We start from the raw sequence: 18,440 nt of genomic DNA on the forward strand, positions 1-18,440 counted from the left end.
AGCTCGATCGTTTCAAGGCTTACTACGAAGCCGTTCCGAGCGGCGAGTTAAGCCACGAGGACCGGGTGGCGGTGGCGAACATTGAGTTTCGAGGCAAGGAGCGAAAGGCGTTCGACAAGCTCGCCCTTTTTGAAATTTACCTAACGCTCTAGGTTTTTTTTATTTTGTAATTTTTAGGAATTATGTAATTTTTAGGATTATGTAATTTTTAAAAATTTAATAAAATTTTAGGTTTTTTTTATAAATGTTGTGTGAATATTTTAAATTTTTTGTAATTTTTTTTAATAACCTGCCAACCCAAGCGGTGCACCCACGCTCCGCCATACCCCACGGACATATCACTAGGCGGTGGAGGGGCTCGAACTCCACGTGTCAACTCATGCATCCAACCCAAACCCCACCATACCCCACAGTCTAAGAGACAAAAGCCTCTACCAAATGAGCTATTCCACTTTAAGATCTGAGTTATGATAGGGTTTTTATTAGATACCATCAAAGTATAAATGGGTGACTATTAATTGTTAATTATGTTATTATTTTAAGTCTTTAAAAGGATCAAAGGATATTGAGTATTTGGGTTAAATGATTGACTAATTAATAGGTTAATAGTAGATGGTTATTGTGTTATAAATGGATCCCCTTTTGAAAATTTATACCAACTTTATAATTCTTTTATCTATATTAATCGATCTACACTACCTACATGATAAAAACAAATTTTGGGTTTCTAATTCATTAAACTAGAGAATATAAAAAATACAAAAATATATATATATATATATATATATATATATTTTTTCACCCTATAAAGAGGAGATGTCGTCTCTATAGGGTAACCTAAGTCAAAAAGCACAAAACCCTTCTAGAAACATATCGTCTCTATAGGATAATATATAGAGACGACTTATGTCCTCTCTAAAGGTGTCGGCCCTATAAGGGATTTTTCTTGTAGTGTATAACATGGCCTTACATGGTCACTCACTCTACACACCCATAAATACACACGATTTGTTGAATGAGTTGTAGCATCTTGATCTAAGCTGATATAAAAATCAATTAGAGCACCTAAAACAAACAAATTTCCACCTTTGTCATATAAGATTCACAATCCCCTTCAAATTCTATGTTATGTCTCATAAAAAAGTTGCTTCCATATTAAAAAAACAAATAATAAAAGCTTTTGAACACAAATCAAAGGTTGTAAGATGTAGGCACTGTATAGTAAAACTATTCACCATAACTATTATACTTTCATAACAACTCAGAAGAGTGTAATAACAAAAAACTTTTAGTTATTAAAAATATTTTTCATTATCACTTTAAAAAAGCAATTTTAATTTTTTTTTTAAAAATAAACAAGATAAGTATATAAACATACAAGAATATCCAATACGATTACAAACTAATGGTAGGTAGACGAGCAACAAGCTAGAATGATTTTATTAATAAGTTTCCAAATTATGAATTGGGGACATTGTTTTTGCAATCTAGAATGATTTTATTAATAAGTTTCCAAATTATGAATTGGGGACATTGTTTTTGCAATAAAAACACTAGTACAATAGGAATATCCTTTTTTTTTGGAATATCCATATCTAAAGTCTAAACCACCCTTCACTTCATTTCCACTGCCAGCATTGCAAAATACCAAGGGTGAAATTCAGTTTAGTTGATTCGAGACCGTTTAAGCTTAAATCCGGTTCGTGTAATTTACAAGAGTTCAAGCTTAAAATCGTCTCATTGAAGCTAAAGTTCGATATATGTTCATACTCGTCTCGTTTTTTTATTTATTTGATATATAACTATTTTAGTAATATACATATATAATTATATTTTTTTTTTATTTCTATGCACAACTAAAAATACATACATAGTGTGAGGTTTAAAGAGGAACCTTAAAAAATGGGAATCGAGGAACAATACATTTAAAATGTTTAATATATAGGGAAAGGATGTATAGAAAACCCACTTTAATTTAGAAAACCCGGGAAACTCAAAGCTCCCGATGTTTTTTTGTTTTGAAAAAATTTACACATTTTATATGCATGTTTTTAAGGGTTTTGGGCAAAAAAAATCAAAAAAGCGCCGAGTAGATATTTTTTAAAAAAATAAACAAGTTTTGGTGTAACACATGTTACATTCATCTGACATATTTGTAACATGTGTTACGCCAAAACTTGTTTATTTTTTTAAAAAATAACTACTCGGCGCTTTTTTTGATTTTTTTTTTTGCCCAAAACCCATAAAAACATGTATATAACATGTGTAAATTTTTTCAAAAGAAAAAAACATCGGGAGCTTTGAGTTTCCCGGGTTTTCTAAATTAAAGTGAGTTTTCAATAGATACTTACATTATATATATATATATATATATATATATATATATATATATATATATATATATATAAAAATTTCAATTTAACATGTAAAAATTTGATTTTTTTTTTTAAATTAAAGCTTTTGCATATAAAGATGTGTAGAAGTTTTCTAATAGAAAAATTATTTTGTATATTTTTTTACCTTTTTAATTGTTTTTAACCTGCTTTTTAATGTTTTTTAGTTTTTGAGCTTTTTTTATTAGAAAGGCTTCTATATATATTTATATGCAAAAACTCTGAATTTTTTTTGAAGAAAATAAAATTTTACATGTTAAATTGTATTTTTATTATATATTTAACATATTAAATGTATAATTATCCGGTTCTCTATTTTTCGAGGTTCCCCTTTGAACCCACCCCTACATACATATATGTTATTTAATTATGAACTATAGTTTTATATATAACAATATATATTATATGGGTAGGGATATGGTAAAAAGTGTCTAAAATGTGAGAAGGGTAAGAAGTGTTTTAAACCATTGGATATTTGATCTAATGTTGAGATCAATAGGGTATAAAAATATAAATTGTGTTTAAATTAGAAGGACCTTATGTAAAATTGAAGGGCAATAGTGTCTTTTCCAATGTTTTAAATATGGTAACCGTATCCTACACAACCAAAACCCCCATTAATCTCCTAAAAACTAGCTATTCAAATTTAATTGCTAAATTATATCGATTCTCAATTCTAAAAATAGAAAAATATGTAACTGCTACAAGAAACGTATAACACTATACATCCATCATATAACACTATACATCTATCATATAACAATATATAACACTATACATCCATCATAGACATGCTACTAGAAAAATATAACACTATATAACAATATGCATCCATCATCTAACACTATATAACCAAAGAACACTATATAACACCATGTAACACTATATAAAAAATATATAACACTATACAGTTCTGAATAGTAGTTGCACTACAGAATTAATAATTTATGGTGTTATATAGTGTTTTTTTATGGTTGCGCTACAGAATTATATAACACTACAGAATTATATAACACCAAAAACCATATTATAACACCATATAACACCAAGTAACACTATATAACACTATATAAAAAATATATAACACTATACAGTTCTGAATAGTTGTGGCACTACAGAATTATATAACACTACACAAATTCGTAGATTAATTCCTAAATTCGAATTCCTATAATAAAGGGTGGCGGTTATTTTGGGCAGTTATCTTTTAATCAATTAATTGAAAGAAATAGAAAATTACTAATTCACCCTTTTGAATTAATTTAAATATAGGACACTTGTCATCACCACATTATTTCTCACCCTTCTCACAAAAGTAGGACTTTGTACAGGATCCTCTACCTATATTATATAACTTTATATATAATATAAATAATATTTAGAATTATATAAATAATAGGCTATTTTGGACTTGTGAGCATATCCAATAATCTTAATATGCAAAGCTCGGACTTGGACTCATTTACCGAATGAGTTAAAATTTAAACTCAGACTTATTTAAGCTTGACTTGTTTTAAATCTTTAACGAGACAAACTCGAGTAACTCACCACCTGCAGATTCATACATATCCCATTACAAAGTCAACGTAAGTATTGCAACAATCATTGTCAATTTTATACTAAGGGTATGTCTGGCATGGAACTTTTAGGAGCTTTTATCTTTAAGCTTTTAAGAAAAAGCTCATACTCAATAGAAAGACTTGTTTGGTTGAAAGAGCTTGAAGCTTTTAGGTTAGGAGCTTGAAGCTTTTGGTTAAACGCTTTTAGGGAAAAATGACTATTTTAACATCCAAAGATAATGAACTTTTTATTGCACAAACTTTTTAAATTTTTAATTATGTCCATTTTTGTCATTTTATACATTTTATTAAAAGCCAACGATTCTGGCAAACACCAAATATATCTAAAAAGCTACAACAACTAGCTATCAACTACATCTACTAGCTACCAGCTTTCAGCCACCAGCTTCCAACCATCAGCCACCAACTACTTTTGTCAAACATACCCTAAAAATTCAAAGAGATCACGAGCCTCTTGTTTTTTGTTTTTTTTTTTTTTTGGAAATTAAGATAAGATGGTAGCAAGTTGCTAGATGGCCAAAATTACATCATGCATTGTTCGAATGACTTTTAAAACTAAATTAAGACCATATTAAGTCCACTGTTTTCGACCTATGTTTTACCCAACAACAACAAATCTACCCAGTTAATTCCACCTATAGCTATTAGAAGCTATTGGTAGGGTCTGAGAATGGTGAGATGTAGACGCACCTTAACTTTATCATTGTAACATCCCGAAAACGGGTTTGGTAATCAAACCCCATTAATGCTAAAAGACGGGTAAGTACCGTTAATGGTAAAACTAAACCGGTAAATATTAGGATTTTAAATAAATAAACCTAATATTAAATAAAAATAGTATAAATGCTTTTGATAAAATAATGTTTATAAAAGGCCCGAGTTAACGGGACTTAAAATAAAGTGAGTCATAAATTCCCGAACCCACTAAGTTAACTAGGAATGTTTAACCTAGTTAATAAGTGGGAATATCGTTATTAAAATAAGTAGGTTGTGGCCTACTTAATAAACGAACCAAACACGAGGGGTTAAATAAGGATAACTTGAAGGTTATCTTGTAAAAAGTAAATATCTAAACCAAACACACACACAGTGTGTGTTGGAGATCGAACAGGGAAGCTCCCCATGGAGCCAAAACCCTAATCTTCACGAATCCATCAGATTGAAGGGCCAAATGAAGCCCAAATTCACAACCGAACGTGAATTAACGATCACCTGAACAAGAGGATCATAAGGTATGTAAAATCTTGATGATTCGTGAAGTTGTAAAAATTGGATAATCATCCTAATCCCGAATTAGGCATGGATTAGAGAAGCTATGGCTAAATTAGTGATATATACTTGCTTAGGAACAAAACCCTAAGTGAAAATCATACATAACATGCTATGAATTGAAGGATTGGATGATTTACCACACTAGATTAAGTGGGTATTAATCATATGATGAATTTGATGATATAATGATGTTTAGAATCATCATGTTAGATAGTAATAAGGAACTACTGAACAAATTGTGTGTTTAATTATATATAATCATACTTACTATGAAATGGTTTTTGTATGATAAGATGAAAATCGATGATATATTCATGTTGAATGATGTATGATATCATTATGTGTTCAAAATAATTAAAGTTGTGTTAAATTGATGAAATTCGATTACATGAAAAAGTGGTTAAAAACGGTAGCATAAGAATGATGCTTACCTGATAATTGACCAGGTAATTAAACGAGTAGTTGAGCAACCTCGTGTAATTATTTATGTTAATGGGCAGTTGACTTTAAAAAGTCAAACTGACCAATGATATGGTCGAATGATGAATTCGACATAAGAAGTGTAGGATGGAATAGTCGTGAATGATTATGACTAGTCTAATCATTTTACAAATTACAATGATAGTTTGACGCTTGACGAGCTAGGTGAAAGCTTGGGAAGGAAACGGGTCAAACGAATCAAGAATGAAGGAAAAGCGTAATCTGGATGCTAGGTAAGTAAAGCTGACACTCTATTTATTTAATACCTATTGAATTTATAGGTTCTGAATAATATAAAGTCTTGTTTGAATTCTGATGTTCCGACACGACATGTGCGGTTCGGAACAAAAGACAATAAAGATAAACCATGTTTAATGGTTAAAAAGAGCTAGTACGGTTATTTAGTCATGAAAGGACTAATAAATAACGAGTTTTGAATAATTACCTTATAAGGTAAACTAATACAAATAATAAAGGTAAAACGGTAATTCAATCATTCGTAGACGATTACCATTAGTTTGTGAAAGACACTTTATAGCGTAAGTTATAACGGGTCAAAAGAATCAATAAATGATTTATAAGCAAAATGATTATACAGTGTAACCGGGGCGAGTCATGTAGATAAGATGGTAATACATATCATCTCATAAAGATTCACGGTCATTTAGACCAAACGGGTCAAGAGGTGAAAATATCACCCTTTGACGATATCGACTAATGACTTTGTCAAGTGTATGATTACAGGAATAAATATTGAATGGATATTTGTATTGCTATTACTTAGTGATTATTAAGGAAAGCATTAAAACGGGTCAATATATTGATCCGGATCAGGTATGTATAATGATTCAACTCATCATTTAGAACTTGAAGTTCTATAAGAGTTAGACAAGGTCAAAATGAACATTTGGTTACATTTTAGGTAAACCGAATAATTTAAATTATAATCATAGTGTCTTTAGAAACATAATGGTTTCTAAACAAGATTATAGTGAAAAGTAGGATTTTTGGTTAAACAAGTACTTCATAAGTCCTTTGTCGTAAAAGAATGACTAAAATTGACCAAAACTCCCTTGTAAGCTAAATTGAGCAAACGACCTTTAAGGGTTGTTTGGAAACAAGTTTTATGATTAAACAAATACTTAGAATAAGTATAGAAAGCGAAAGATGCAAATTTTTGGTCAAATGACTCTATATGAGTCTTTGCCGTAAATTAACAATCCGAGTAGTAAAACTCGATTTATATAGATCACCACATTGAATCCACCACAAATATAGTTGTGGTGGGAGATCATTTGATAAAAAAATGTGGACATATGAAATTGGAAGCAAAGGAAAGCAATTCGTGCTTAAAATATGCTTAAATACCCTTAACGGGTCAAAATAAGCCTATGGGCGAAAATGGGTTTAAGAATGTATATGAACCCGTGATTGGAACCTAATATAATAAACATTATTGAATTTAATAGGTTCATGAGAAATAGCGGTCAAACAAACTTGTTTGTTTGATAAATGCATGAATGGGTCGAATAATTTGGAAAACCCCTACTGTTTAGTGAACACTCCTACTGTACAGTGAACACTTCTACTGTACAGTGAAAACTCCTACTATTCAGTAAAAACCCCTACTATTCAGTGAACACTACTACTATTTAATGAACATTCCTACTGATGGGTGAACATTCTTTAGAAAGGGGTTAAACTAGAGCCCTCACGGCCCGCGGAGGCTAAGACCCATCTCGGTCGCGCCCCGCGACCAACCTAAATGACTGCAAAAGGGTGCTGGTTGTTAAAATGTAGCTGCGAACTCGTTTAGACATGTTTTAAGCGCTATATGACTAATTCATTTCATGTTTTATGAAATGTAGGTACTAATTGAGTTGCCGGAGGACGATCAAGCTAAACGAAGAACCGAACACATAAAGAACAAAGCTTCCGCGAAATGATTCGTCGTCACGTTTTAAACGACGAATGTTTTATAAAATGTGGAAATGTTTTATTTCTTAAAATGTTTTGACGAACCTGTATTTTTAGTGTATGGTTAACCGTAAATACACTATTATAGTCGAAATTTATATAATAATCGTATAATTGGACTAAGGGTCTTACAAGTTGGTATCAGAGCCCTGGTTTAAGAGATTTAATACGGTGGGGAAAAACTATGCTTGAACTTAAACCTTATGCTCTTGATAAAGATGGGTGTTCGGTTCGAGACTTGATCGCAAAATCCGGTAAGTTATTCTGTATATTAACGGTCTAGCATATAAAGTGTTGAAAACAACACATAGGGTTATCGTTTAAAACACGTTACCCCAAATAAAAGCGATAAAAGACCAATATGGTTAAACGAATTACGTGTGTTAACACGTGTCGTATAAAGAATTGTAGTATAATACGAGTGCTTGTTAATGTTGACGTTACTAATATGTGTAAACGTTTAAAGTTGAAGGACCCTCGCATTTGAAGATGACGAGAGTCTAAGGATCTATTCATCATGGTTGCAGAAATCGGCCTAGGCGGCCGATTAATCGGCGCCTAGGCGCTAGGCGGTCACTTACTGCCTAATTTTGAGCTAGGCGGTCAATTAATCGGTCATGGTCAAAAATCGGTCCTAGGCGGTCAAAATCGGTCCTAGGCGGTCAAAATTGGTCAAAATCGGTCAAAATCGGTCCATACTATCTGAAACTTGAAGTATTTATGTGAATTTTGAAGTATTATTTTTATATTATTGGGTATATATATAAAATTTTGAAAAAATACATACAAAAATCCCATTCCGATTAATCCCGATTAATCCTGATTAATCCCGATTAATCCCTAGGCTGTACCTCACCGCCCGACTAGCGCCCTAGCGCCTTCTACAACATTGCTATTCATATGATGAAGATACGGTTTGAAGAATGACGAGTAAATTATACTCGCCAAAGACATAAATCAAGAAATGATCTCAAATAGAGATCGAACGATAAGGAAAGTTTATCAGGATAAGTATCGATAAGGTACACGTCTTAAACTGATAGTACAAACAGTAATATGCAACAAATTATGCAACAAATACACAGTAAAAGGTAGTTGCATATAGAATATGAAACTTGGGAACCTGGATAGGTTATCTATCCAGGATGACGTTTCCAAGAGAAACTCAGTAGAGCTACGTATTATTCACAGTTGTGAATAATAAGATAATAACTGCATTTAGTTTAAATATAAACTTGGACGAGGGTAATCATCCAAGTAAGAAATCTTAACATAAATCCTATCGAGGAAGGTAAAGATCACATCAACGAGTGTGATTGTATAAAGGATTATAAAAAGGGACATTTTAAACGTTCAGAGATAAAACAGGTAAAACCAATAATTGTTAATTGACAATCAAATAAAGTTTTACCAAATAAAATAAATGAAGGAGTTACTTACATGGGGCGTGATATGGTAATTGTAATAAGATTGTGCGTACCATGTGTTGATCGCTTACTCTGGCCAAGTAAGTAGTGAACATATGATACCATGAGCTTATTATAATAAGCACAATTATGTCCAATGTGATAAGGTCGAGACAAATGAAAAAGTTAAAAGAACCTTGGGGTCAAGAAATCGTATGGGCATACTTGTATAAATGGCTTTCGAGGAAACCATAAAAACAAGGTATGGCGCGTATAGAAATAAATGACCCAAGTAAATAGTGAAATAAGTCATAATGGACGAAAGAGCCATGGTTGACAAAAAGGGGCATATAAAACCAAATGATGAATGACCCGCAAGGTCATAGAAACGAAGGTATTGCTCATACAAAAAGATGATTGAAGTCATTAACTTTGGTCGTAGTAAAGAAAGGATGATGATGATGATGATAATCATCATTCAGAATTTATAAGACTATCAAGTATGGTCACATAAAGAAGAGTAAACTGCTAAAATCGTCCCTGTGGTTTGACTCAAATTGCTAGATCAGTCCAAAATCAACTTTTTTTTTGCTAAAACAGTCCCTGAGCCTAGTTTCTCTTGCTATTTCAGTCCAATAAATTAACACCGTTAGAACCTCCGTTAATGAATGGGTAAAACTGCTAAATTCGTCCCTGAGGTTTGATTCAAGTTGCTAGATCAGTCCAAAATCAAGTTTTTTGAATTTGTTAATTATAAACTTATTTATGTATATAATTTTTCTAGACTTGCATTAATTTTTTGAATTTGTTAATTATAAATTTATTTAGATTATAAACTTATTTAGGTATATAATTTTTCTAGACTTGCATTAATTTTTTGAATTTGTTAATTATAAACTTATTTAGATTATAAACTTATTTAGGTATATAAATCATTAATATCACAAGAGAAAAAATCCTTTTGTTAGTTATTTTGAAAAATTATTTGTTAGTTATTTTGATTATTATTATTATTATTATTATTATTATTATCATTAAATGTTTACTAATTATATACTTAAGTATTTAAATAAGATACTACTTAATTTAATTTAAATAAAATTAGTTTTAAAAATATAAATGTAGCTTTTTTGAAGAGCGTAATTTAACCGGCCCAGCCTTAAATACTGATTTTATTTTGATGTTGTTGTTGTTGTTACCATGTAAATATTTAGTATTTATTTAAGGATTTAAATAAGACAACAGTTAATTTAAACAATATTTAGTTATGAAAAATACAAACATTATATGTAAATTTAAATATTAAGAAATTAACATAATTTTTATTTGTTTTTATTTAATTCGTAATATTTAATGTTTAATATATATCAATTATTTTAATTTAATATTTGTATTATAAAGTTCTTTTATTCATTTTTTCTACTTAATTAAGTGGTTTCTTATTTAGTAATACTTATCATTCAGGTGAGGTCGGACAACATGTCGTGCCCGAACAAGTCTCATAAAAAGGATTATTTTGGTTTGAGTCAAAACGGGTTCGGGTCAAACCAGTGTTTAAGACAGGTCAAATAAAATCGCGCTCTCCAAAAGAGCTACATTCTGTTTATATTTTTATAGCTACATTCTCTTGTGATATTAATGATTTATTCAACGAACATAAATATAACTGGACCCGCCTTAAATAAGTTTATAATCTTGTGATATTAATGATTTATATACCTAAATAAGTTTATAATCTACATAAGTTTATAATTAACAAATTCAAAAAATTAATGCAAGTCTAGAAAAATTATATACCTAAATAAGTTTATAATCTACATAAGTTTATAATTAACAAATTCAAAAAATTAATGCAAGTCTAGAAAAATTATATACCTAAATAAGTTTATAATTAACAAATTCAAAAAACTTGATTTTGGACTGATGTAGCAACTTGAATCAAACCTCAGGGACGAATTTAGCAGTTTTACCCATTTATTAACGGAGGTTCTAACGGTGTTAATTTATTAGACTGAAATAGCAACAGAAACTAGGCTCAGGGACTGTTTTAGCAAAAAAAAGTTGATTTTGGACTGATCTAGCAATTTGAGTCAAACCTCAGGGATAATTTTAGCAGTTTACTCCATAAAGAATAAAGGTTTGGTTAAATAAAGCGATGGATTTTGCTAAGAAAACCGAACAAGTCAAAACGAAGTCTTAATGCATACCTAAATGGTTGCATTAATGATGACTTTATTAAATCACCCGGTTGATAGGTAGGGAATCAAATAGATGCGTAAACCGAGAGAGGGAAACGCGGATTGAAAGTCAAAAGACTCGGATTATGATTTATGACTAAAAGACTATAAAATTTTGCAAACAGAAATTTTAATAATTATGTTCAACTATTGTGAGGTGGAACAAGGTGAATAAAGAACAAAGTTTGACTGTTCACAAGTGATGGATTTCACATGAACAAGTCAAACGGGTTAAATACAAAATAAGGTCGGATGGCATAAGAAAACGATTGTAGATACGGACTACAGTCACACTTAATAAATTTAAAATATGAAAACAAATGATTTTTAAACATAAAAAGAATGAGCTACAGGATTATCATAACCTACGGGTTATAAACAGAGTAAAAGTCTACAGGGCCAAAATGACCCTAGGGGTCATCCATAAAAAGGAATGAATTTTAAGGACCTTGTCTTAGCAAGGTGAAAATCTAAAGAAATAGCCCACGAGGCTAAGTGAAAGAACCTATGGGATACTTAGACAAAGCGGGGGAACCAGTTGAGAATCCCCGCATAAACCAAGGACTGTATAGAAATAAATGCCAAGTCATCAAAATTACTTAACATAAATTAAAGATAAAACGTTAAACTAAAACTTCAGTTTTAGTAAGAAATAATGTTTTTATAAACTTGAATTCTGATAGGAATTTAAATAGTAAATATTAAAGATACAGGTCTTGATACTAATAAGTACAAGACAATACATTCGAAAAGAGTATTTCGATTATAAACCGTTGTTATAAACTTAGACATGATGTGACGTGACGTGACGCGATCACGGACCAGAAATGTAATGTGAAATAAAATCACATTGTAGCCCGAAGGACGGGTATAAGATAACTGGACTAATAAGTCTAATTAGTGAGACCGATTAAGGTCAAAATTCAAATTAAGAATTTGTTTAATACGCTCTTCATTATGAGAATTAGCGTAGAATAAATATAATTTATAATTCATATTTCATATTTCATATTTCATATTACCAAGCGATAAATGTAGGCGACACAAGTGAAGTGTCGGGAAGTCAAATCGAGCAAAAACACGATAAACGAATAAAGCTATAAAGTATGAGTAATGCTTAGAAGGTTACTCAGTTTAAGTGCCTTGGTTTAAAACTCAATAAACTATGTGAGGAAGGTTTCGGGGACGAAACCTCTTTAAGGGGGGTAGACTTATAACATCCCGAATGCTAAAAGACGGGTAAGTACCGTTAGTGGTAAAATTAAACTGGTAAATATTAGGATTTTAAATAAATAAACCTAATATTAAATAAAAATAGTATAAATGCTTTTGATAAAATAATGTTTATAAAAGGCCCGAGTTAACGGGACTTAAAATAAAGTGAGTCATAAATTCCTCGAACCCACTAAGTTAACTAGGAATGTTTAACCTAGTTAATAAGTGGGAATATCGTTATTAAAATAAGTAGGTTGTGGCCTACTTAATAAACGAACCAAACACGAGGGTTCAAATAAGGATAACTTGAAGGTTATCTTGTAAAAAACTATCTAAACCAAACACACACACACAGTGTGTGTTGGAGATCGAACAGGGAAGCTCCCCATGGAGCCAAAACCCTAATCTTCACAAATCCATCAGATTGAAGGGCCAAATGAAGCCCAAATTCACAACCGAACGTGAATTAACGATCACCTGAACAAGAGGATCATAAGGTATGTAAAATCTTGATGATTCGTGAAGTTGTAAAAATTGGATAATCATCCTAATCACGAATTAGGCATGGATTAGAGAAGCTATGGCTAAATTAGTGATATATACTTGCTTAGGAACAAAACCCTAAGTGAAAATCATACATAACATGCTATGAATTGAAGGATTGGATGATTTACCACACTAGATTAAGTGGGTATTAATCATATGATGAATTTGATGATATAATGATGTTTAGAATCATCATGTTAGATAGTAATAAGGAACTACCTGAACAAATTGTGTGTTTGAGTATATAATCATACTTACTATGAAATGGTTTTTGTATGATAAGATGAAAATCAATGATATATTCATGTTGAATGATGTATGGTATCATTATGTGTTCAAAATAATTAAAGTTGTGTTAAATTGATGAAATTCGATTACATGAAAAGTGGTTAAAAACGGTAGCATAAGAATGATGCTTACCTGATAATTGACCAAGTAATTAAACGAGTAGTTGAGCAACCTCGTGTAATTATTTATGTTAATGGGCAGTTGACTTTAAAAAGTTAAACTGACCAATGATATGGTCGAATGATGAATTCGACATAAGAAGTGTAGGAGAGAATAGTCGTGAATGATTATGACTAGTCTAACCATTTTACAAATTACAATGATAGTTTGACGCTTGACGATCTAGGTGAAAGCTTGGGAAGGAAGCGGGTCAAACGAATCAAGAATGAAGGAAAAGCGTAATCTGGATGCTAGGTAAGTAAAGCTGACACTCTATTTATTTAATACCTATTGATTTTATAGGTTCTGAATAATATAAAGTTTTGTTTGAATTCTGATGTCCCGCACGACATGTGCGGTTCGGAACAAAAGACAATAAAGATAAACCATGTTTAAAGGTTAAAAAGAGCTAGTACGGTTATTTAGTCATGAAAGGACTAATAAATAACGAGTTTTGAATAATTACCTTATAAGGTAAACTAATACAAATAATAAAGGTAAAATGGTAATTCGATCATTCGTAGACCATTACTGTTAGTTTGTTAAAGACACTTTATAGCGTAAGTTATAATGGGTCAAAAGAATCAATAAATGATTTATAAGCAAAATGATTATACGATGTAACCGGGGCAAGTCATGTAGATAAGATGGTAATAAATATCATCTCATAAAGATTCACGGTCATTTAGACCAAACGGGTCAAGAGGTGAAAATATCACCCTTTGACGATATCGACTAATGACTTTGTCATGTGTATGATTACAGGAATAAATATCGAATGGATATTTGTATTGCTATTACTTAGTGATTATTAAGGAAAGCATTAAAACGGGTCAATATATTGATCCGGATCAGGTATGTATAATGATTCAACTCATCATTTAGAAGTTGAAGTTCTATAAGAGTTAGGCTATACGGTATGGGGGACGTCCCCATACCGTCCAGGTCCGGCGCCGCCATCAACACCATCCCGCCCCCCACGTCCCCGTCCTCTCCGGCGGAATCTAGACGATCTCGACGATCCAAAATAGTGGGCCCTCTGTTAAATAAAAAAAATGGAAGATTGATTTAGAATATTATTTTATCCAAGGCATCGGAAGAGTTGCTGATGAGTTCTCGAAGGAAGATCTACTTGTTGCTGTAGAAGGTGTTGATTATTAAACTCAACAACTAGTTGATCTCAGCCTGGAATGCAAACGTCTCTGCGTCAGCCATCTGTACCTCCGCCATTGCAGCAAATTAACTATAGAAGTTGTGAAACGATGGAAGATTGATTGAGAAGATTTAGAGAGATTGCGAACTTTTTGTAGAGAGAATTCATTGAATTTCAGTTTTGATGAGTAGGCGTATGAAATTGGGTGGCTTTTACAGTGAAGAAGGTGGTGTTTCTAGGTGCTTCTCCGGTGCCAGAGGTTCGGGGTGAGGTTCGGGTGGGTTCTGGATGCTTCCACTCCTCTCTTGTAGCTTATGATTTCTAGGTTCTTCACATGGAGCTTAATAATATATTATTTCTTGTATTTTTCTCAAAGGTAATTTCGTGAGTATATGTTTTTTGTTTTTCATATTTATTTGTTTTTAGTTTGAAAAATATATTATTTCTTGTAATGTTTTTTAATATTAATGAAAATATTTTGTTACTTTATTTGGTAAATGTTAAATAAAAGTTGAAGATTAAAAAAAATTAAAAAACATAAAAGTGGTGGATGACTATGACTAGGACCATCCTCCCATGCCCTTTAGTTTTTGAGGATGATCCATCCTTGGGAGGACTATGACGTGTCGCCTACGTGGCGGATCATCCTCCAAGGATGGACCATCACCATACCTTGTAGCCTTAGACAAGGTCAAAATGAACATTTGGTTACATTTTAGGTAAACCGCATAATTTAAATTATAATCATAGTGTTTTTAGAAACATAATGGTTTCTAAACAAGATTATAGTGAAAAGTAGGATTTTTGGTCAAACAAGTACTTCAAAAGTCCTTTGTCGTAAAAGAAGGACTAACATTGACCAAAACGCCCTTGTAAGCTTAATTGAGCAAACGACCTTTAAAGGTTGTTTGGAAACAAGTTTTATGATTAAACAAATACTTAGAATAAGTATAGAAAACGAAAGATGCAAATTTTTGGTCAAATGACTCTATATGAGTCTTTGCCATAAATTAACAATCCGAGGAGTAAAACTCGGATTATATAGATCACCACATTGAATCCACCACAAATATAGTTGTGGTGGGAGATCATTTGATAAAAAATGTGGACATATGAAATTGGAAGCAAATGAAAGCAATTCATGCTTAAAATATGCTTAAATACCCTTAACGGGTCAAAATAAGCATATGAGCGAAAATGGGTTTAAGAATGTATATGAACCCGTGATTGGAACCTAATATGATAAATATTATTGAATTTAATAGGTTCATGAGAAATAGTGGTCAAACAAAGTTGTTTGTTTGATAAATGCATGAACGGGTCGAATAGTTTGGAAAACCCCTACTGTTCAGTGAACACTCCTACTGTACAGTGAACACTTCTACTGTACAGTGAAAACTCCTACTATTCAGTGAACACTACTACTATTTAACCAACATTCCTACTTATGGGTGAACATTCTTTAGAAAGGGGTTAAACTAGAGCCCTCGCGGCCCGCAGAGGCTAAGACCCATCTCGGTCGCGCCCCGCGACCAACCTAAATGACTGCAAAAGGGTGCTGGTTGTTAAAATGCAGCTGCGAACTCGTTTAGACATGTTTTAAGCGCTATATGACTAATTCATTTCATGTTTTATGAAATGTAGGTATTAATTGAGTTGCCGGAGGACGATCAAGCTAAACGAAGAACCGAACACATAAAGAACAAAGCTTCCGCGAAATAATTCGTCGTCACGTTTTAAACGGCGAATGTTTTATAAAATGTGGAAGTGTTTTATTTCTTAAAATGTTTTGATGAACCTGTATTTTTAGTGTATGGTTAACCGTAAATACACTATTACAGTCGAAATTTATATAATAATCGTATAATTGGACTAAGGGTCTTACAATCATAGGAGATATAGAGGTTACGTTCTGTGAGACTCCTGATTCCAAAGACATATCAAGATGTACGAGTCATAAAAGCATACATATGCACACATCTACGCAAAAAATAGCAGAAAAACATATTGGGTTTAAAATCTAACCCCAAAAAAGAACTACAAAAGCTAAGGCTCCTTATACAAGAAAGTATTACAAAATGAAACCCTTTACAAGTCTTTTCGTAATCCTACGTCTCTACTAACCCTTATCATCAACCATGTAAGACCATGGGGTATGGTGGGGCTTGGGTTGGGGCTTGGGTTGGGCATTGGTTGACACGTGGAATGGGGTGGTAGACATGGGTAAACCCACATTGAACACGGTATGACCGGGGCGGGGGTTTGGGGCGTGAGTTTGGTGGGCTTGTGGGCTGACCTGCTGGGCAGACCCAATATGATTTAAAACACAAATTTAATTTTTTTAAATAAAGAAAATTAAGAAAAAAAAAAAGAATTCTTAACTTTTATATTTGTTTTTTATCTCTTCTCTCAACGCCAAGACTATTTCTAACTCGTCACCCTGTAGGTGATCAATCGGCTGGGATAGAATTTTCAAATCATCCCGTCTTTGTTTCAGGGCATCTCTAGCGGCATCTCTAGCTTCTTTGCTCCTTCGTATTTCGGCCCTTTGTTGTTAGAATACGTTGAATGTATCCAACTTGCATGAAATGTCATCCAACTGGTCACTGTATATTCCCCTACGCGAGCCAGCACTCCCAGCTGAAGGCGATGCCGTTTGTTTTTTAGCACGCCTTCTTGAGGCATTTCTTCCATGCTCAGGCCGGTTTGGGTTTGGCGAATCATCCAAAAGGTCCTCAAACTCTTGATCTCGTGCATCAGATTGGGCTTGGGACGAGGCCCTTGACCTTTTACTAGACGAGTTAGTTTCGCTACCAGTGGGGATAGTCGCCCACTTTGGATGGGATTTACAAATCTCCCAACAATGCATAAAACGGAAGTCGGTGTTCATATTTGATTTGAATGCATTTACTGCATTTGTCAAAACGTCGGCTTCGGTTTCACCACTTTTAGGGTTTTGCTTTGCTTTATTTAAAAAACCACTACATTTTGTAAGTTGGGTGCTTATCTCGCTCCACTTTGAGGATAAGCTATCGTTTTCACGATAAGTCCCCCTACCCATTTCTTCATGGAATAGTCTACTAACCGATTCCCACAGGGCGGTTCGATGTTGCGAATTTCCTATTTTAATAAAAAAATATTAATATATTACAAAGTTATATAAAAATAACTATTCCATTAATATAAACAAAGGTTAAGAATACCTAAAGTTGAATGTTGAGATTGTTCACACCAAGCCCTCGCCAATGCAACTTCTTCAGAATAGACCCATTTTTGTTGTTTTCGTTTGACGGTTTCAACTACTTTATCCTCCTCAGTTTTTTTCTTATGACTTCTCTTTTTGATGGGTTTCGATGCGGAAGGACCATCATTGGGTGGTTGAGTTTCGGAAACGGTTTCGTTTTGTGAAAGGTCGATGGAGGTTGGTGAAAGGTTGATGGGCGATTGTGTAAACGGGGTAGGTATCGAATCATCGGAGTGTGGGAAGTTAGTAAATACATGATTCCCAAGAAGCGATGCATAACTCGCTTCATGGGGCATAGAAGAGTGTATGAAAAATGGACGAGGAATTGGACGATTGGGTGGTGGGCTAGGATTAGTTTCTTGGAATGCATATGGGTTGGTCGGGTCATAAGCACGGTTATAAGGATGCATTTTTTCGTATTGTGGAAGGAGAATTTGAAGATGTGTAGAAGATGTGGTTGAATGTGGTAAAAAATGGAAGAAAAATGTGA

The sequence above is a fragment of the Helianthus annuus genome, chromosome 6 (genome assembly GCF_002127325.2).
Source record: "Helianthus annuus cultivar XRQ/B chromosome 6, HanXRQr2.0-SUNRISE, whole genome shotgun sequence".
NCBI lineage: Eukaryota > Viridiplantae > Streptophyta > Magnoliopsida > Asterales > Asteraceae > Helianthus > Helianthus annuus.